The sequence below is a fragment of the Budorcas taxicolor genome, chromosome 14, assembly GCF_023091745.1.
Source record: "Budorcas taxicolor isolate Tak-1 chromosome 14, Takin1.1, whole genome shotgun sequence".
Classification (NCBI taxonomy): Eukaryota; Metazoa; Chordata; class Mammalia; order Artiodactyla; family Bovidae; genus Budorcas; species Budorcas taxicolor.
The window spans coordinates 13,335,930-13,357,551 of NC_068923.1; the positions used below are offsets into that span (position 1 = coordinate 13,335,930).

At 39.4% G+C, this 21,622-nt stretch overlaps 1 protein-coding gene and 1 pseudogene across 1 annotated transcript in view; one reads left to right on the top strand and one right to left on the bottom strand.

Moving 5' to 3' along the window:
* Positions 1–21,622, bottom strand: part of PHF3 (PHD finger protein 3) — a 71,119-nt gene that overhangs the window by 39,037 nt on the left and 10,460 nt on the right. The window lies entirely within an intron of this gene.
* LOC128059625 (HAUS augmin-like complex subunit 3) lies at positions 10,608–11,886 on the top strand (annotated as a pseudogene).

The following is a 21,622-nucleotide window of genomic DNA, read 5'->3' on the forward strand; positions in this document are numbered from 1 at the left end:
GGTATTGGAGAAGACTCTTGAGAGTCCCTTAGACTGCAAGGAGATCCAACCAGTCCATCCTAAAGGAAATTGGTCCTGAATATTCATTGGAAGGAGTGATGCTGAAGCTGAAACTCCAATACTTTGGCGAGCTGATGAGAAGAACTGACTCATTGGAAAAGACCCTGATGTTGGGAAAGCTTAGGGGCAGAAGAAGGGGACGAGAGAGGATGAGATGGTTGGATGGCATCACTGACTCGATGGACGTGAGTCTGAGTAAGCTCCGGGAGTTGGTGATGGAGAGGGAGGCCTGGCATGCTGCAGTCCACAGGGTCACAAAGAGGTGGACACGACTAAGCGACTGAGCTGAACTACAATTCCACTGCATCCACTAGCTTCACAGCAGCGATCCCTGAGGCTCACTTGACTTCACACTCCAGAATCACACCACCATAGTTAGCCGGTTCATTAAGATCTTTTTTTGTACAGTTCTTCTGTGTATTCCTTCCATCTCTTATTGATCTTCAGCATCTACTAGGTCTCTACTGTTTCTGTCCCTTATTGTGCCCATTTTTAGGTGAAATGTTCCCTTGTTAAGGTAAAATTTATTAAATTTCTCACAACTGGCGTAAGTTTAAGTCACTTTACACCATACAGAAGGGAGAACCACAGTACTGCAGAGACTTCACATCTGACAAGCCTTAATTCAACTCACGCTGGCAGTACAAAGGCCAAACTCCACTGCTTCTAGGAACTTATCTCCTCTATTATGAAACTTGGCCCTAATTATCAGACTTGAGAAAAATCTAAAGAGCATGGTCTCTTTGCAAAGTCACAACGATAAAGGTTACGTATCTATTTCAGAGCTTGTGATCTGAAGTAAAATAAAAACTTCCACAGATATATCCTCTTAACAGAGTCCCCCTCAGGTTTCTCCTCTAACACAGCAGCAGACCACCACTCAGCCTCTAAGGGCCTCCCTTCAGAAAGTGTTTCCTTTATGGATGATTCACATGCTCCTTCCAAAAAGAGTCCACATTATGACACACATCATCAATTTGTGTGCTATATATACAATGAGTCATTTGGGGGTGAATTTATCATTTTAAATATTGGTACATTTCTCATTTTAAAAATACAAATAATGCTACTACCCTTTTTCCCTCTTAAACTTCTTTACAATAAATTTAAAAACACAAGTTTACTGAGTCAAAGAAGGCAAATTTATATATTCTACTATTTTTCAATCTCATCACATGACTTCTGATAAAGAGTATAAATAATTTACAGTGCAAAAAGTTTCATATTAAGTCTCAATTAAGAACTTACCAGCATTGAGTTGCAGATTTTTAAAAGAAACACTGTTACTATAATCCTGACATACATACTGCTTTTCTGTTTTTTTTAGCTCAGCCTTCTCTTCTAGGCTTGTCTTAATGCATTTTTCTCTCAATAATTTATACGAACTCTTTGTGTAATATCTGCGTTACCTATTTAATGCAAGTATTTTCCCTCGTTTATCTTTATTTTAGTATTATCTCATGCTGCTGCTGCTGCTGCTAAGTTGCTTCAGTCATGTCCAACTCTGTGCGACCCCACAGATGGCAGCCCACCAGGCTACCCTGTCCCTGGGATTCTCCAGGCAAGAGTACTGGAGTGGGGTGCCATTACCTTCTCCGATTATCTCATAATCTAATTTTTCTTCAGAATACTGTCTTCAGTTACTCCAACAGGATTAAGTTATCCATCCTTTCTGTTGAAATTTAACACATTCTAAAGTCTTATATTTAAACATATATTTCGACTTTTGTCAAATATTTAAATATTTAAACAAATATTTCGACTTCTGTCAAACAATTCATACTTTGGGGAAAAACTGATTAATATTTCCAGAAAGAGAGTTTCTATCAAACAAATCTAAAAGACACTAGGCTAAATGAAGTTGAAACAGTTTTTTCACTGCAAATCTTTAGAGCCTTCAGTATGTTAAAGGCATATAATATGAGGGAAAGAAGTGCACATGGTAAAACTGCTTCCCAAACTTTATGTTCTCACACACACACCAATAAAACACACACCAAAATGCAACGATAGTTATCTCAGAAAGCAGCTTTCTCCTCCTTCTTATTCATGCTTTCTAATCCATATCATATTAAAAACACTTTGTCAAAAAGAATTTCCCCAAAAATATATAATCACTGGTGCCACTTTTTAAATATTTTCTTTCTAAAGTTATACATGTACCTGATTTTAAAGAATTGTGCCTAATTCTATAAAATTTATAAAGAAAAACACTAATGCTCAGCACCCACTCACTTTCCTTCTGCTTCTCCCTTCACTGGGAAAATGTAGGTAGTATCTCCCTCCACTGAAAGGCTACTGTAAAAACTATCCTAACAAGTGCCTGACTGCATGCTTGACTGAAAACATAAGACAGTAGCCATTATAATATCTTAGCAGATACTAATTATTTTTCAAACCATTTTCTGTAGCCCTAAGTACCCTTCACTATGACCCCTCCCCAACTGTCAAAATAATTTCTCTTATTGCCAAAATGATTCTATCACATTATTATAAAAGTGAGATAATAATCATTCCCTAACTTTTGAGCATTTTAATTCCATCCTAAAATACCATAAATTATGTACCTTTATAGTAATTCATTCAAAAATACTGAGCACCTACTATGTGTCGCATGCTGGCATAGATTATTCCAGATACCAATGACACAGAATTCTCAAGACAACCAACCTGGTTTCTTCACTAAGTGTGAAGAAGTAAGGGATTAGAAATAGAAACGTGTGTGCATGCTCCGTCGCTCAGGTGTGTCTGACTCATTGAGACCCTATGGGCGATAGCCCTCCAGGCTCCTCTGTCCATAGGATTTCCCAGGCAAGAACACTGGAGTGGGTTGCATTTCCTTCTCTAGGGGAACATCCTGGCTCAGGGATTGAACCCATTTCTCCTGCACCTCCTGCACTGGCAGGAGGATTCAGCTGGGAGATCATTTAGTAATAGTAAGGGGCGGGTAAGTGTTTACATAGACTGATACATACTAAAGTCACACAGCAACCAAATGAACATATGAACACACTGACCTATTTCAATTCTAATTCAAACTGTAAAAATAAAAATGTGTGGGAACTGGGTAAATAAATGAACACTGACTGCATACTTGGAAACATTAAAAAGTATCTTTATTTTGGACAGGATAATATTTATGCTATTTTTTTAAAATAAAGAATTCTTTTATTTCAGAGATACATACTAAAATATTTACAGATGAAATTATATGATTTCTGAGCTCTTCTTCACAGTAGTCTTGGTTGAGGGGAGGTAAGGAGGACTGAAGTTTGGCATGCTGAGGTCTATGGGGTCGAAAAGAGTTGGACACGACTGAGTGACTGAACTGCAGTGAAGGAGAAGTGAGTGGGGTTTAAATGGAAAAAGAAGAACTATTAACTAACTGTATAAGTAACAGGGAGATTCATTTATTATACTAGTCTCACTACTTTGATGGAGAAGGAAACGGCAACCCACTCCAGTATTCTTGCCTGGAAAATCCCATGGACTGAGTATTCTTGCCTGGAAAATCCCATGGACGGAGGAGCCTACCGAGGCTCCTCCGTCCATGGGGTTGCAAAGAGTCGAACATGACTGAGCGACTTCACTTCACTTCGCTGCTTTGATGTTTTCCATAAAACAGAAAAAATTTTAAAAACTGTTGCCATGAAGTTTCCTTTCAACTAGGATGAGACAAATAAAAAAGATATACAGTGTATAAACAAAAGGGAAGAATAATAGGGAGTACAAAGAAGGGAACCAACAGTAGTCTATAATTTTAAACTGAGAGGCCAGGGAGAGCCAGGGATACTGGTACCAGTTGTCTCCTGCGCAAGAGCTTCCAGGGCAGGAGAAAGCTCACTGCTCAGGCCAGAAAGAGCCTGGGGACGGCAATGCCGAGGTGAATTTTCAGCAAAAGCAGAACAAGTTGAGGGAATAGCTTTCTAGTTAGAAGGCACATCAAGTACCTAGACTCTGAGGCAGGAGCATGCCCAGGATAGTGGAAGAACAGACAAATGGGGGCAAGTCTATATAGCCTGATTAGCAAAAAGGGGGAGAAGAGCAGGTAAAAATAGAAAGGTACAGGGGGCAAGCCAGGCTCAGTCTCACAGGCCAGGAGAACTTTAGTTTTCTCCTTTGTGTGAAATGGAAAGTGACCAGAGCACTGTGAATAAAAGTGTGATAGGATCTAACTCTCCAAGATTACTCTAGATGCTGTTCTGAGAACATATGGGACAGAAACCCCAGAGGCAGAAGCAGGGAAACCACTTCCAGGCTAATGCAATAATCCAGATGAGAAATGGTAATGACTAAAACCACAGTGGCACTGAACAAAGTGAGATTGTATGAAATACCAGAGTCTGGATATATTCTGAAAACAGTGTCAACAGGATCTGCTGATCAAGTGAATACAGAACACGAAAGAATTAAAAATGACTTCAATGTTTTTTGTTAAGCAACTCAAAAGAAGTTAACATTTCTAGAAATGAGGGAGACTGTAGGCATAAAGTGGTACAAGCAGAACTGGGAGTTGGAGAAGCAGGTACCACGAGTTCAGTGTTAAGACATTAAGTTTAAAATGCCCAAGAGACAGCCAAAGAAGTAAATACAGGAGTCTGGAGTATATATATTTAAGAGCTGAATTATAAAGCATGTTTTAAGTCATAAAATTAGGGCTTCCCCAGTGACTCAGAGGGTGAAGAATCCACCTGCAATGTGGGAGACCTGGGTTCAATCCCTGGGTTGGGAAGATCCCCTGAAGAAGGGAATGGCTACCCACTCCAGTACTCTGGCCTGGAGAATTCCACGGACAGAGTAGCCTGGCAGGGTCCATGGGGTCATAAAGAGTTGGACACGACTGAGCGACCTTTACTTTCACTTTCACTTTTCAATTCATAAAATTATACAACATCACCATAAAAGTGAGTAGAAATAGAGATGCTTAAAATCTGAACCCTGAAATACTCCAGTGCCTAGAGGTCAAGAAGATGAAGAGGAGAATCAGAAGAAACTGAGAGGAAGACAGGAAGGTGAGAGAATAACCAGGAATGGTGACCCAAAGATCGCAGCTGGCAGACTGACACTGCGTGAACCCAGAGCAGCTGATGACAGTGAAATCAGAATGTGGAGGAGAGATTCTGGGGATGACAGCACTAAAATCCTTTCCAGGAGTTTGTTGTAAACAGACAAAAAGAACAGGGCAAGACAACTATACTGACGAATAAATATAAAAGATGATATGTGGCTAACACTGAAATTCAACTGTAAGGACCTCGACAGAGACTTTCAGACTTCTACCAAGCACAGAGAAAAAGAGATATTCCATTTTGTTAATTACATATCATATCCATGAAATACAGAAAATAGAAACCTAATCAGAGGGGACTTTCCTCGTGGTCCAGTGGCTAAACCTCATGCTCCCAATGTAGGGGGCCCAGGTTTGTTTCCTGGTGAAGGAAATAGATTCCATGTGCCACAACTAAGACCCAGCACAGTCAAATTAATTAAGTTTTTTAAAAAGGAAACCTAATCAGAAAACACAAAAACCTAATATCACAAATACCTAAGTATCTGATTTCATGAATATCTAAATATGTACCTAAGTATAGGATATAAGGGCAAAAAAAATACCAAAGGTTTTTCTTTCTTTTTTTAACTACCAGGCAACATTATGAAATTAAGGAAAATATCAAAATGTACATAACAATTTTTCAGTTGAATTAGCTCCACTCCATAATTCTAAGAAGCACAGAGAAGAGGCACTTGGCCACCAACACAGCCAACTCCAGAAAACTTAAGAGTAGCCAGGTAAGCCTCATCAATACAAACTGGAGTGTTAAGTGGGTACTGGGGAGTATTGAGTTGCTTCAGAATCTGCTCCTTGGTTGTATGGAAATCATTGTCTTACAGCTGATTTACATAATCCACTAATTACAGACTCAACTTGGCTGAAAACTAAATATTAAGGTATTCCTATAAGCAAAACCCAAGGAGATACTATAGTTGATCCTTGAATAACATAGGTTTGAACTGTAGGAGTCCACTTATTCACAACTTTTTTTTCAACTGTAAATAATCAGTATCACATGACCCATGGTTGGCTGAATCTCTGAACTTGAAACCACAGATACGGAGGAACTGTGGACAGTAAGGAACCTCTGATATGGAAGGCAGACAGTACATTATACTCAAGATTTTTGACTGTGCTGAAGGCTGACATCCCTAAATCACAGTGTTCAAGGGTCAACTGTAAAACTACTTATTAACATTGGATTACTTTAATCTGACAAAAGGATTAACTAACAACCAGTTAGGAAAAGGAGTACGTCAAGGCTGTATATTGTCACCCTGCTTATTTAACTTCTATGCAGAGTACATCATGAGAAACGCTGGGTTGGAAGAAACACAAGCTGGAATCAAGATTGCCGGGAGAAATATCAATAACCTCAGATATGCAGATGACACCACCCTTATGGCAGAAAGTGAAGAGGAGCTAAAAAGCCTCTTGATGAAAGTGAAAGAGGAGAGCGAAAAAGTTGGCTTAAAGCTCAACATTCAGAAAACGAAGATCATGGCATCTGGTCCCATCACTTCATGGCAAATAGATGGGGAAACAGTGGAAACAGTGTCAGACTTTATTTTGGGGGGCTCCAAAATCACTGCAGATGGTGACTGCAGCCATGAAATTAAAAGACACTTACTCCTTGGAAGAAAAGCTATGACCAACCTAGATAGTATATTCAAAAGCAGAGACATTACTTTGCCGACTAAGGTCCGTCTAGTCAAGGCTATGGTTTTTCCTGTGGTCATGTATGGATGTGAGAGTTGGACTGTGAAGAAAGCTGAGCACCGAAGAATTGATGCTTTTGAACTGTGGTGTTGGAGAAGACTCTTGAGGGTCCCTTGGACTGCAAGGAGATCCAACCAGTCCATTCTGAAGGAGATCAGCCCTGGGATTTCTTTGGAAGGAATGATGCTAAAGCTGAAGCTCCAGTACTTTGGCCACCTCATGCAAAGAGTTGACTCATTGGAAAAGACTCTGATGCTGGGAGGGATTGGGGGCAGGAGGAGAAGGGGACGACAGAGGATGAGATGGCTGGATGGCATCACGGACTCGATGGACATGGGTCTGAGTGAATTCCGGTAGATGGTGATGGACAGGGAGGCCTCGCGTGCTGCGATTCATGGGGTCACAAAGAGTCGGACACGACTGAGCGACTGAACTGAACTGAACTGAACAACCAGTTAAATTAAGTATACTTTTCATTTGCTATTTCTCTACTAGGAATGTTCCTCCCTTACCCAGGAACCCACGATCTTCAAAAGGTTAGCCACTACATGTGTCCAAGCACACTGCTTCTCTTGGGTCACCTCTACCCACAGACCTGCCCTGACCAGCCCAACTCTCTGAGATGGCACTGGCCACCAACCAACCAACCAGACAGTCTCTATCACCTTACATTCTACTTGGAAGCTCCACGACAGGGAGTTTGTCTCAAACACAGCTGTATCCTCCAGCACATGATGGGCACCCAACAACTGTTTCCTGAATGAATAAAGAGCTCCAACCACTTTTTGCCAAATCATTACACCTTACAACTGTGGAATCACATGCTGCTGGTGCTTGGAATGCATTTTAATGAGAATGTTACCATAAAGCAGGAACGGGGTGAAAAGATGACTAACTCTCCTATAATATGGATCTTACCTTTATTTATTTTCACACTGCAATGAACCACATCCCAACAACGCACTTTGTTCTATAATATTTTGTTTGCTTCTATTCAAACATAAAAGAAAACCAGAGACAAATGAGGCTAAGCAAAAAGTTCTTAGAGGATTACATATTTTTCAGTAGGTAAGACTGATTAACATCCTTAATCCATAGCACCCCGTGACAAGACTCTGATATTTTACACAAAACTAAATAGAATATAAACTCCATGAGAGCAGAAATTTGACTACTGTTTTCTGATATGTCTGTAACTCCTATAACAACCAATGTAATTCCTATTAACATCAGCAGATTGAAAACATAACCTAACTGCACCAAAACTCAAATATAATTCCTGGGTATTTTATTCTCTTTGGTGCAATTAAGATTGTTTTCAATCTCTATTTAATGTCAAAGTTTCTTTTACACAGTAACATTGATCTCTTGTAATGCAGCTTTAGCTCTGATGTATTACTAATTCTATCTTTCTGAGCAGGTAGCTTTTCTGTTGTTTGGCTGTTTGATGTTGGGATCCTTCCTTCTACTCTCTGGTGTTTAAAAACTATAAGCATTCTTACTCTGAGTTCTGGAAGGAGTTAGCCAATGCTACTGTGATATGGAGTTCCATTCAGTTCAGTTGCTCAGTCGTGTCCAGTTCAATGAGACACCATGGACTGCAGGATGCCAGGCCTCCCTGTCCATCACCAACTCCTGGAGTTTACTCAAATCCATGACCACTGAGTTGGTGATACCATCCAAACATCTCATTCTCTGTCGTCCCCTTTTCCTCCTGCCTTCAATCTTTCCCAGCATCAGGGTCTTTTCAAACGATTCAGTTTTTTGCATCAAGTGGCCAAAGTACTGGAATTTCAGCTTCAGCATCTGTCTTTCTAATGAATATTCAGGACTGATTTCCTTTAGGATGGTCTGGTTGGATCTCCTTGCAGTCCAAAGGACTCTCAAACAGTCTTCTCCAACACCAAAGTTCAAAAGCATCAATTCTTCGGCGCTCAGCTTTCTTGACAGTCCAGCTTTCACATCGATACATGACAACTAGAAAAACCATAGCCTTGACTAGACAGACCTTTGTTGGGAAAATAATATCTCTGCTTTCTAACATGCTATCTAGGTTGGTCATAATTTTCCTTCCAAGGAGTAAGTGTCTTTTAATTTCATGGCTGCAATCATCATCTGCAGTGATTTTGGAGCCCCAAAAAATAAAGTCTGACACTGTTTCCACTGTTTCCCCATCTATTGGCCATGAAGTGATGGGACTGGATGCCATGATCTTAGTCTTCTGAATGTTGAGCTTAAAGTCAACTTTTTCACTCTCCTCTTTCACTTTCATCAAGAGGCTCTTTAGTTCTTCACTTTCTGCCATAAGGGTGGTGTCATCTGCATATCTGAGGTTACTGATATTTCTCCCGGCAATCTTGTTTCCAGCTTGTGTTTCTTCTAGTCCAGCATTTCTCATGATGTACTCTGCATGTAAGTTAAATAAGCAGGGTGACAATATACAGCCTTGACGTACTCCTTTTCCTATTTGGAACCAGTCTGTTGTTCCATGTCTAGATCTAACTGTTGCTTCCTGACGTGCATATAGGTTTCAACAGAGGCAGGTCAGGTGTTCTAGGATTCCCATCTCTTCAAGAATTTCCCACCATTTATTGTGATCCACACAAAGGCTTTGGCATAGTCAATAAAGCAGAAATAGATGTTTTTCTGGAACTCTCTTGCTTTTTCGATGATCCAGCGGATGTTGACAATTTGATCTCTGGTTCCTCTGCCTTTTCTAAATCCAGCTTGAACATCTGGAAGTTCACGGTTCATGTACTGTTGAAGTCTGGCCTGGAGAATTTTTAGCATTACTTTGCTAGTGTGTGCGATGAGGGCAATTATGTCATAGTTTGAACATTTCTTTGGCATTGCCTTTCTTAGGGATTGGAATGAAAACTGACCTTTTCCAGTCCTGTGGCCACTGCTCAGTTTTCCAAATTTGCTGGCATATTGAGTGCATCACTTTCAAGCATCATCATTTAGGATTTGAAATAGCTCAACTGGAATTCCATCACCTCCACTAGCTTTGTTCATAGTGATGCTTCCTAAGGCCCCCCTGACTTCACATTCCAGGATGTCTGGGTCTAGGTGAGTGTGAATGATCACATCATTGTGATTATCTGTGTCGTGAAGATCTTTTCTGTACAGTTCTTCTGTGAATTCTTGCTACCTCTTCTTAATATCTTCTGCTTCTGTTAGGTCCATACCATTTCTGTCCTTTATTGTGCCCATCTCTGTTTCCTTGGTACTTCTAATTTTCTTGACGAGATCTCTAGTCTTTCCCATTCTGTTATTTTCCTCTATTTCTTTGCATTGATCGCTGAGGAAGGGTTTCTTGTCTCTCCTTGCTATTCTTTGGAACACTGCTTTCAAATGGGTGTATCTTTCCTTTTCTCCTTTGCTTTTCGCTTTTCTTTTTTTCACAGTTATTTGTAAGGCCTCCTCAGACAGCCATTTTGCTTTTTTGCATTTCTTTTTCTCAGGGATGGTCTTAATCCCTGTCTCCTGTACAATGCCACAAACCTCCATCCATAGTTCATCAGGCACTCTATCTAAATCTATTTCTCACTTCCACTGTATAATCAAAGGACTTGATTTAGGTCATACCTGAATGGTGATATGGAGTAGAGGTTTGTTATTTTGTTTCTTTTGTTACTCATGGTAACTTCCTGATTGGAGTCAAATTTACAGGGTGGTTCTAATCTCTTGAGATAAAAATTTGGAATCCTTGAATTTTTATATATATTCATGTATCTGTTTATCAAAGCTGTGCTTAGGACTGAAAATTCACTGTATGTTTTGGCTGCTGTTACAGGAATTCCAGATATATCAGAAAACAGTGACAAATTCCTGCCCTCATGGAGTTTATATTCTACTTAATGTTGTGTATAATATCAGTAAAAGTCATCTCCTGGGCTGCTATGGACTGCAGCTGACATACATTTCTGCTCAACATCAGTTAATTCACTTGTAAGCAAATAATTTGAGCCTGAAATCAAGTATAAAATGGGCAGAGAAGAATCTTCATAGCCTCACTAGCAAGGCTCTTGGCAAAGATAATCTGGATGCTAAAATTTCTAGCTTGAACAGTGAAGTTCTGGTACTTGACGAACAAATCATTCACATAAAGACAAAATTTTGCCTGCTATGGTAAAAAAAAAAAAATTGTCCAGTTATTGACTATGCCAGTTGGAAAGGGAGATTTGATCTGCAGAGTAAACAAGACTATTACACAGCCAGACAAAAGTTATTTTTAAATCAGCTGATAAAACAAAGGGCATCATTTGAACATGTACAATTATCACATGAAACTGAACTGAGAAAGCATTAGCACATGAATTGTCTGCTTGAAAACTTGGTTCAAGTACTTAGTCAAAGTAATTTGATGCCCCAGCAGTGACTGAAAATGCTAACAGACCCATCAGTATCTCAGCAGATAAATCCTAGGAATACCTTTGATACCAAGGATTATTCTACTCACAGGCTTTATTGACTTTTAGAAGGAGAAAATAGGAAAAAAGAATTATTACCCATGTAAATCTAGAGAAGTGGCCGAGAAACTAAAACAGGATGTTTCTTTGGTACAACAACAGTTGGCAGAATCTCCTCAGGAATATTCTTTCTTTCTGTCCAAACTAAATAATGATATGGACATGCTCTGTGATGCTTTGTATCAAGGAGGAAATCAGCCTTTGCTTAGTGATCAGACACTTGAGTTGTTTACAACTTTTGGCTGTTGGGTACAATACTGCTGTCAACATTGTTGTACAAGTATTCAAGCCCCTGTTTTCATTCCTTTTGGATATATACCTGTAAGTGGATGCTGGAACAGAGTTAATAGAACAGTTTCACTAGGTTGAATTTAACTAAACAACCTAATTCATCTTCTTATTGATATTCTTGCTGATGTGAAGACTAAAAGAAAAAATTGGGTATCTAGTAAACTGCATCAAGTGGAAAGATAATTATATGTATATTTTTTAAAAGATGAAGATTAAAGAATCTTCATCAAGAATTTAGAAAACCAAAGATTAAAGCTATTGGTTTTGCAGACTGAAATTTGCCAAAAATGAGATCTTCACTGCCTGTGCTACGTTTTAATGTTTTAAATATTTGGAGAAGAACATAGCTAATAATGGAAAAGAAAATGGCAACCTACTCCAGTATTCTTGCCTGGGAAATTACATGGACAGAGGAGGCTGGTGGGCTACAATCCATGGGGGTCACAAAGAGTCAGACACGACTGAGCAACTGAACAACAAAATATCTATTAATAACATGCCCCAAACAATCTACAGATTCAATGCAGTCCCTAACAAAATTCCAATGGCTCTTTCACAGAAATAGAATAGGTAATCCTAAATTTGTATAGAACTACAAAAGACCTTGAAAAGCCAAAGCAATCTTAAGAAGAACAAAGCTGGAGACATCATACTTCCTGTTTTCAAGCTATACCATTTTCAGAATATATCATATATACCATATAATCATACCATAAAACAATCAAAACAAGCACACTGATCAACAGAACAGAACTGAGAACCCAGAAACAATTCACGCATACACTGTCATTAATTTATGACAACGGAGCCAAGATTACACAAAGCAGTAGTCTCTTCAATAAATGGTGTTGGGAAAACTGAATAGCTCATGTAAAGGATGAAACTAGACCACTATCTTATATCACACACAAAAATCACCACAAAATGAGTTAAAGACATGAACATAAGACACGAAACCATACAACCTCCTGGAAGAAAACATAAGGGAAAAAGCTCCCTGATATTGGTCTTGGCAGTAATTTTTTGGATTTAACACCAAAAGCAAAAGCAACAAAAGCAAAAATAAACAAGTGTGACTACATCAAACTAAAAAGCTTCTGCACAACAAAGGAAACCATCAATAAAATGAAAAGGCAACCTATAGAACTGGAGCAAATACTTGCATATCCTACAGCTGATAAGAGGTTAATATCAAAAATATATGAAGAATTCATTCAACTCAACAGCAAGAAAATAATCCAATTAAAAAATGAATGAAGCACTAAATAGATATTTTACCAAAGGAGACATACAAATAAATGGCCAATAAATACATGAAAAGGTGCCAACAATCCCTAATCATCTGCTGCTACTGCTGCTAAATCACCTCAGTCATGTCCGACTCTGTGCAACCCCACAGAGAGCAGCCCACCAGACTCCCCCGTCCCTGGGATTCTCCAGGAAAGGACACTGGAGTGGGTTGCCATTTCCTTCTCCAATGCATGAAAGTGAAAAGTGAAAGTGAAGTCGCTCAGTCATGTTCGACCCTCAGTGACCCCATGGACTGCAGCCCACCAGGCTCCTCCATCCATGGGATTTTCCAGGCAAGAGTACTGGAGTGGGGTGTCTGAGAAATGCAAATAAAAACCACAATGAAATATCACCTCATACGTCAGAAAGGTTATCTTCAAGAAAAACAAGAGAAATACAAGTGTTGTCAAGGATGTGGAGAAAAACTACATTTGTACTGTTGGCAGGAATGTAAACTGTACAATCGCTATGGAAGTTACCCAAAATACTAAAAATAGAAATACCATGTTGTTATTTTAGTCACTAAGGCCTGCCTGACTCTTTGGCAACCCCATGGACTCTGGGCTTGCCAGGCTCCTTTGTCCGTGGGATTTTCCAGGCAAGAATATTGAAGTGGATTGCATTTCCTTCTCCAGAGGATCTTCCCAATTCAGGGATAGAATCCACGGCTTCTGCCACAATTCCTGCACTGCAGGCAGATTCTTTACCGCTGAGCCGGTAAAGAATCCACCTGACAATGCAGGAGATGTGGGTTCTATCCCTGGATTCGGAAGATATCCTAGAGGAGGAAATGACAACCCACTCCAGTATACTTGCAGGGATAATCCCATGAACAGAGGAGCCTGACAAGCTAGAGTCCTTGGGGTCGCAAAGAGCAGGACGTGACTGAACATGCATTTAGAACTACCATATGGTGAAGCAATTTCACTCCTGGGTATATATCCAAAGGGGATGAAAACAAGATATTGGAGAGATATCTGCACTCCCACATCCACTGCAGCATTAGTTACAACAGCCAAGATACAGAAACAACCTCATCTAACAAAGGCTGACTAGGTAAAGATGTGGAATATATACGCTGCAGAATATTATGAGAAAGAAGAAATCCTGTCATTAGGGATGACACGAATGGACCCTGAAGTCATTGCGCTAAGTGAAATAAGCCAGCAAAGAAAACACAAATACTACACAGCTATCACTTGCATGTGGAATCTAAAAAAAGGTCAAACTTAGACAAAAAGAGGAAAAAGGTAGTTTCCCAGGGAAAATAATGAGACTAAGATTGGTAAAAGGGTACAAACTTTCAGCTGTAAAATGTTAAGGCCTAAGGAGCTTAAAAAATGAATTAATATTTTACATATTTAGCCTCAAGCAACTATATAGCATAAAACATCTCATTCCATTCTACAATATAGGTTTGAGTCAGTAAATACTTTGTTATCTTCAATGGCCCCTCTGGGCTCCTGTGAGCAGTAATGGACTGAGAGATCCTTCACCAAGTTCATTTTAGTTAAAATTCTAATTCTAGAACCCTTTCTAAGGAAAATCAAGTAAATAGAAGTCCTCAGAGAAAAACTACTAAAGTTTATTTCTGCCACGTTACAACATTTATAAGACAACTTTATCCATAAGCATGTACAATCTTACATTTATTTCACACATTTCTAGTAATCTGTTTCCTGGACTCTCAAATTAGATGGACAGAATACACCACATGTCCGAGAAAGATATACCATGAGGTCCAAAGACATCATATAAAAAAAAGAAGTAAACCATTAAATTTTTCCAGGTGTACTTGTCTCAGATTCAATTAATGTAGGAACCGAAAGCCCCACCTACTAACACAATGCCTCAGGATGACACTAATAACGAGTGATGGTGTGCTCAGCCACTAAGCTGTGTCTCACTCTTTTGTGACCCAATGAACTGCAGCCCACCAGTCTCCTCTGTCCATGGGATTTCACAGGCAAGAATACTGGTGTGGGTTTCCATTTCTTTCTCCAGAGGATCTTCCCAAGCCGGGGATCAAACTTCATGGGCAGGTGGATTCTTTACCACTTGAGCCACCTGGGAAGCCCTCAATAATGAATTATATAATAATTTATTTCCTAGGATAATGCAATCAACAATTAAATTATGCTCATTATATTGTCTTTTAAAAAGGAAGAGCTATCTAATTATTTTAGAAAATGACCCATCCAAAGTAGTCAAAATAAAAAATGGCTTTAAAACTATCTGCTCCTTTGGAAATTTTTTTCATGCAATAACTATTTCCCTAAAATATCATATGAATATTTCCATATTAAAGACAACATTTCTTGCCCATTAGTCAGTCATTTGTTTGACAATTTTCCTGTGACTTGTTTGTATCAAACTTGATTATCATTTGCTATAACTAATTCCACCAAATACCATCAACAGATGCACAAAACCATAAAGGCTATTTGAGGAACTAAATATTTCCATACTGCAAAGTTATACCCCTACAAATCACTTGCTAATAACTCAAATATTTAGGATGGAGAGCTTTGGCTGCCATCACCTTAACCGGGCAACAAAACTTAACATCAAAACTAAACAGTGTAAAACTTCTATTGTGATGTAATATTAACTACCTAGTTTCATCCATGAGTCTTGCCAAATTACATTTAACCTGAATCTCATCAAGTTTATTTAAAACCTAACTTACAATTTACAGGAAATTGAAGAAACAGAGGAACAAGCCAACTGACATTACTTACACACACACACACACACACACACACACACACACACTCCAAAATTTGGCATAATCCTTATAGACATTTTTGGTCTTATCTCTTCAAAGTCAGTATCACTGGAAAAGTGTGTGGGAGGCCTCAGATATGAAACTAAAGACTAGGACCTTGACTGCAAATCAAGTGAAAATGGTATTTAGGGGACAAATGGCAAATTTGAATATGGATACGTATGAGATTTTTGGAAACTATTTTTTCAGTGTAGACACTGCTATGCAGAAATCCTTTTTCTGGAAATACATGGTGAAGTTAAACTAATTGGGCAGAAGAACTGGATAAATAAGTAAACTGATAAATGGATGCAGAAAATACAGCAAAACATTAAGAGGTGAATCTTGGTGATGGGTAAATGTGTGTATATTCTACTATTCTTTGCTTCAGTATGTCTTTAGTTTTCAAACTACAAAGTTTCAGAACAAAAAAGGCCAAGATGAAAGTATGTCCTTAATTAGATATCTAAACAGCATTTAACTGATTTATAGTCCATCTTTTTTCAAAACAGACTTAAAGTGGCTTTTAAAAAGATATACAATATAAGGTAATATCTTTTTGAAAAAAAGGTAAGAAAAATTAAGCAAAAGAAAAATACATGTAAGACACCAAGGTGAGGTCAAGGATTATATCAATAAACTGAATGAGCTACAAATATTGACATTTTACTAGGAGTTCCTCGATTCTTAATGAAGTTTAAAGATTGTCAGGCAAACAAAACACTTAACAAAACATTTGGTAAAACACTTCAGGGGAAAGGTATGAAGAAATAGTCATTATATATTCAAACAGTAGTGCCTCTAAATAAAATGCTTTACCATTTCTTTCAACAGACACCTGTATAACAGCTTTCATTAGACTTAAGTATACATTTGCCAGGAAGACCTAAAGGGGTACATACAAAATCAATCTATGTCCAAAGAGAAAATATCACTATGTATATTGTGAGCTAAAAACTAAAAAGAAATTAAACTTTACCAAAATTAAATCAAACTGACATGATACCTCGCTAGCTTCATGAGAGAAAAGAATTTCATAAAATGAAAAAAGTTGACACCTTTAATCTCATTTGTTTGCCTGCAGCATTCTGCAATACTTAAGGATGTTATCAATGTAGCTCTTTTTACATATATTTTTAAAAACTTTTAAACAGACTGCTTGCAGTAATTTTAATGAAATGGGAAATGACTATTAAAATTTTTGCAGTGTCCAACTCTTCACAAACCCATGGCCTGTAGCCCACCAGGCTCCTCTATCTATGGAATCCTCTAGGCAAAAATACTGCAGTGGGTTGCTATTCCCTTCTCCAGGGGATCTTCCTAACCCAGCGACCAAACCCAGGTCTCCTGCATTGCAGGTGGATTCTTTAGCAGCTGAGCCACCAAGAGACCCATATGGAAACACTAAAGAACCCAAACAGCAAAAATAATCTTGAGAAAGAAAAATGGAGCTGTAGGAATCAACTTTCCTTACTTTACACTATATGACAAAGCTACAGTCATCAAGACAGTATGGTACTGGCACAAAAACAGAAATACAGAAGAATGGAACAAGACAGAAAGCCCAGAGATAAACCCACACACCGATGTGCACCTTGTCTTTGAAAAAGGAGGCAAGAATATACAGTGAAGAAAAGAAAACCTCTTCAATAAGAACTGCGGGAAAACTAGACAGCTACATGTAAAAAAATGAAGAGAACACTTCCTAACACCATAAACAAAAATAAACTCAAAATAGATTAAAGAATTAAACATAAGACCACAAACTATACAGCTCTTAGAGGAAATCACAGGCAGTACACTCTTTGACATCAACCACAGCAAGACCCTTTGTGACCCACTTCCTAGAGAAATGGAGGAAAAAAAATCAACATAACCTAATAAACATAGACATTTTTCACAGCAAAGGAAACAATACACAAGACAACACTCAGAATGGAAGAAAATAATTGCAAAGGAAGCAACTGACAAAGGATTACTTTTCAAAATATATAAGCAGCTCATACAGCTTAGTATCAGTAAAACAAACAGCCCAATCAAAAAATGGGCAGAAGACTTAGACATTTCTCCAAAGACATACAGATGGCCAATAAACACATGAAAAGATGGTCAATATCACTGTTAGAGAAATGCAAATCAACATCATTCAGAATGGCAATCGTCAAAAATCTACAAACAATAAATGCTGGATAGGATAAGGAGAAAAGGGAACCTTCTTGCACTGTTGGTGTGAACATAAATTGATACAGCCATTACAGAAAACAGTATAGAAATTTCTTAAAAAACTAGAACTTAATCTACCATATGACCCAGAAATCCCAATACTGGGCATATACCCTAAGAAAACCACAAATCTAAAAGACACGTGTACCCCCAAATTCACTGCGGCCCTATTTACAATAGCCAGGACACAGAAGCAACCTAGGTATCCACTGATTGAGTCGGTGGTAGTGAGATGAATGAAACAGAGCCTGTTATACACAGTGAACTAAATCAGAAAGAGGAAAATAAATATCATATATTAACACATACACATGGAATCTAGAAAAATGGTACTGATGAACTTATGAATGCATGGAAGGAATGGAAATACAGATGGAAGTCCGGACATGTGGGGACAGCAGAGGAAGGGGAGAGTGAACTGAAAGGAGAAAGTAGCACTGACATTGTACACTATCATGTGTAAAACAGACAGCTGATGGGAAGCTGTTATACAACATGAGGAGTCCAGCCTGATGCTGTGATGACCTAGAGGGTTAGGATGAGGGGTGAGGAGGCTCAAGGAGAAGGGGATGTATATGCAATTAAGGCTGATTAGTGTTGCTATATGTCAGAAACCAATACAGCATTGTAAAGCAATTTTCCGCATTTAAAAAATAAATTTAAAATAAATAAAACTGTGCTCATTTCCATGCTCAAAACCCTTCAAGCTAAGTTTCAGCAGTGTGTGAGCCGAGAAACTCCAGACATACAAGCTGGGTTTCCAAAGAGGCAAAGGACCCAGAGATCAAATTGCCAACATCCATTGGATCATGGAGAAATCAAAGAAGTTCCAGAAAAAAACATCTACTTCTGCTCCACTGACTACACTAAAGCCTCTGACTGTGTGGATCACAACAAACTGTGGAAAATTCTTAAAAGAGATGGGAGTACCAGACCATCTGACCTGAGAAATGTGTATGCAAGTCAAGAAACAACAGTTAGAACTAGACATGGAACAACAGCCCGGTTCACAACTGAGTAAGGAGTATGACAAGGTTCCCACTTATTTAATTTATATGCAGAGTACATCATGTGAAATGCCAGGCTGGATGAATCACAAGTTGGAACCAAGATTGCCAGAAGAAATATCAACAACCTCAGATATACAGATGACACCACTCTAATGGCAGAAAGTGAAGAGGAACTAAAGAGCCTCTTGATGAGGGTGAAAAGAGAAGAGTGAAAAAGCGGGCTTAAAATTCAACATTCAAAAAACGAAGATCATGGCATCTGGTCCCATCACTTTGGCAAATAGATGGGGAAAAGGCAGAAGCAATGACAGATTTTATCTTCTTGAACTCCAAAATCACTCTAGGTAGTGACTACAGGAATGAAATAAAAGATGCTTGCTCCTTAGAAGGAAAGCTATGACAAACCTAGATCCCATATTAAAAAGTAGAGACATACTTTGCCAACAAAAGTCTGTATAATCAAGGCTATGGTTTCTCCAGTAGTCATATATGGATGTGAGTGTTTGTCCATAAAGATTGAGTGCTGAAGAACTGATGCTTTCAAATTGTGATGCTGGACAAGAGTCTTGAGAGTCCCCTGGATGGCAAAGAGATCAAACCAGTCAATCCTAAAGAAAATCAACCCTGAACATTCATTGGAAGGACAGCTGCTGAAGCTGAAGCTCCAATACTTGGCCACTTGATGAGAAGAGCTGGCTGACTCACTGGAAAAGATCCTGATGCCAAGAAAGATTGAAGGCAGAAGGAGAAGGCGAGGGCAGAGGATTCAATGGCTGGATGGCATCACTGGCTCAATGGACATGAATCTGATCAAACTCTGGGAGATAGTGGAGGACAGAGGAGTCTGGCATGCTGCAGTTCATGGGGTCGCAAGAGTCTGACACAACTGAGTGACTAAACAACAAAGTAGGACAAGTATATAAACTCACATATAAGGATGAATGAGCGCTTTAAAATGTTTTACTGATAAGCATTTACAGTCAGAAGGTCTGGATATCGTCCCTTAATGAAATGAAGCTTCTGGTACAGGAGCAACAATTCTGACACCCACCCCCTCTTCAGGGTGCAACAATACAAGAATCATTCTCCGGCTAAAACTTTTTATATGATGATTTATCAACAAAGACCTAAACTTCACAAACTAAGTGTGTTAGTCACTCAGTTGTGTCTGACTCCTTGCAATCCCATGGACTGTAGCCCACCAGGCTCCTCTGTCCATGGGATTCTCCAGGCAAGAACACTGGAGTGGTTTGCCATGTCCTTCCCCAGGGGATCTTCCTGACCCAAGGAGTCTCCACATTGCAGGCAAATTCTAAACCATTTGAGCTATCTGGAAAGTCGTTATACAAACTAAGACCCATGTTCTATTAGTTAGGAGTGAAAAACATACACTCACCCTAGAAAAATCTTTGAAGAGTATAGCAGGTTCAGTTCTGAAAACAGGTTAAGTATTTAAACCCAGGTAGATCTGTGAGCTGGCACAGACCTATCATTAAAAACAGGTCCTGATCTCAGCGCCTGAACAGAGTGAACTAAAGATACTGTGCCTGAGCCCGCTGGCTAGCAGCTGGTCAAAGTCCATTCAGCCTTCCTTCCTCATTCATGAATTCCTATTATTTCACATGGTCATCCAAATTAAGACTACACCTTTCAATCTACCCTACTATCAGATCTGGCCACTGTCCAAGTACATGCAATTCTCAGGATGTGATCGTAAAGGAAGGGGGCATGCCTTTACCTTCCCTTTTACTGGCCAGGCACCAACCTGACAGCTGGAAGAGCCATCATAAACTATGAAGTGACTCTAGAGCCAAGGATCACACCTGATAGTGCAAGGAAGAGGGAACTGAAGTCCCTGACACTGTGGAGCCCCATCAGCTCTAGGCTACTTTCTTCTGAGCTATTTCATGAAAAAATAAATTATTTTTTTTCAAGATGCACTTAGCTAACACAGGTGGCGGTGGTGTTTAACTCTATGCCAGTAAGCCAGACAGAGGGAGGATCAGCATGCCATGCAGAAGATTCACTGGGGAGTGCTCTTGAGACAGATGTCTGCAGAAGGGAAGGGAGGAAACAGGGATGGAGTGAAGGAAAAGCTGGGATGTGGTATAGCAGGAACAAAGGCCTCGGCCAGCCTTGGGGGGAGCTCAGAAGCTGAGGGGATCTTCCTGAGTTCAGTCATCACCGCCTGAGGTGAGTCATCAGGAGTTGTGATGATGGCACCAGCTTTTGTACCCCCATAGCACCCAGTCACTGGATGCAGACTGCCCTGGGAAGAGTGGGTGACTCAGGGTGAAGCAACTCCATCACAAAGGCAATACTGAAGTGGGTTCTCTGCTGGCAGCATTCCTTTATTACCACTGTTACTTAGAAGTTTCCTGTCACTCCCAGCTGAACCTAAACCAAGGCCAAAAGGCCAAAACTTTTTCATCAAGATGACCCAGTGAGTTACAATCCATGAGAATCAAATCTATGACAGCAACAGACCAGGAAAAGAACAGAAAGCCTTGAACAGATAAAGCACTTCTAGGGTCAGCCAGGAGACCGAGGATGCCTAGATCTATGATATGGAAAAATCCAGGTAACCAGATTTTCCTAATTTTTAATAGCCACTTTCACTTTTCACTTTCATGCATTGGAGAAGGAAATGGCAACCCCACTCCAGTATTCTTGCCTGGAGAATCTCAGGGACAGGGAAGCCTGGTGGGCTGCTGTCTATGGGGTCGCGCAGAGTCGG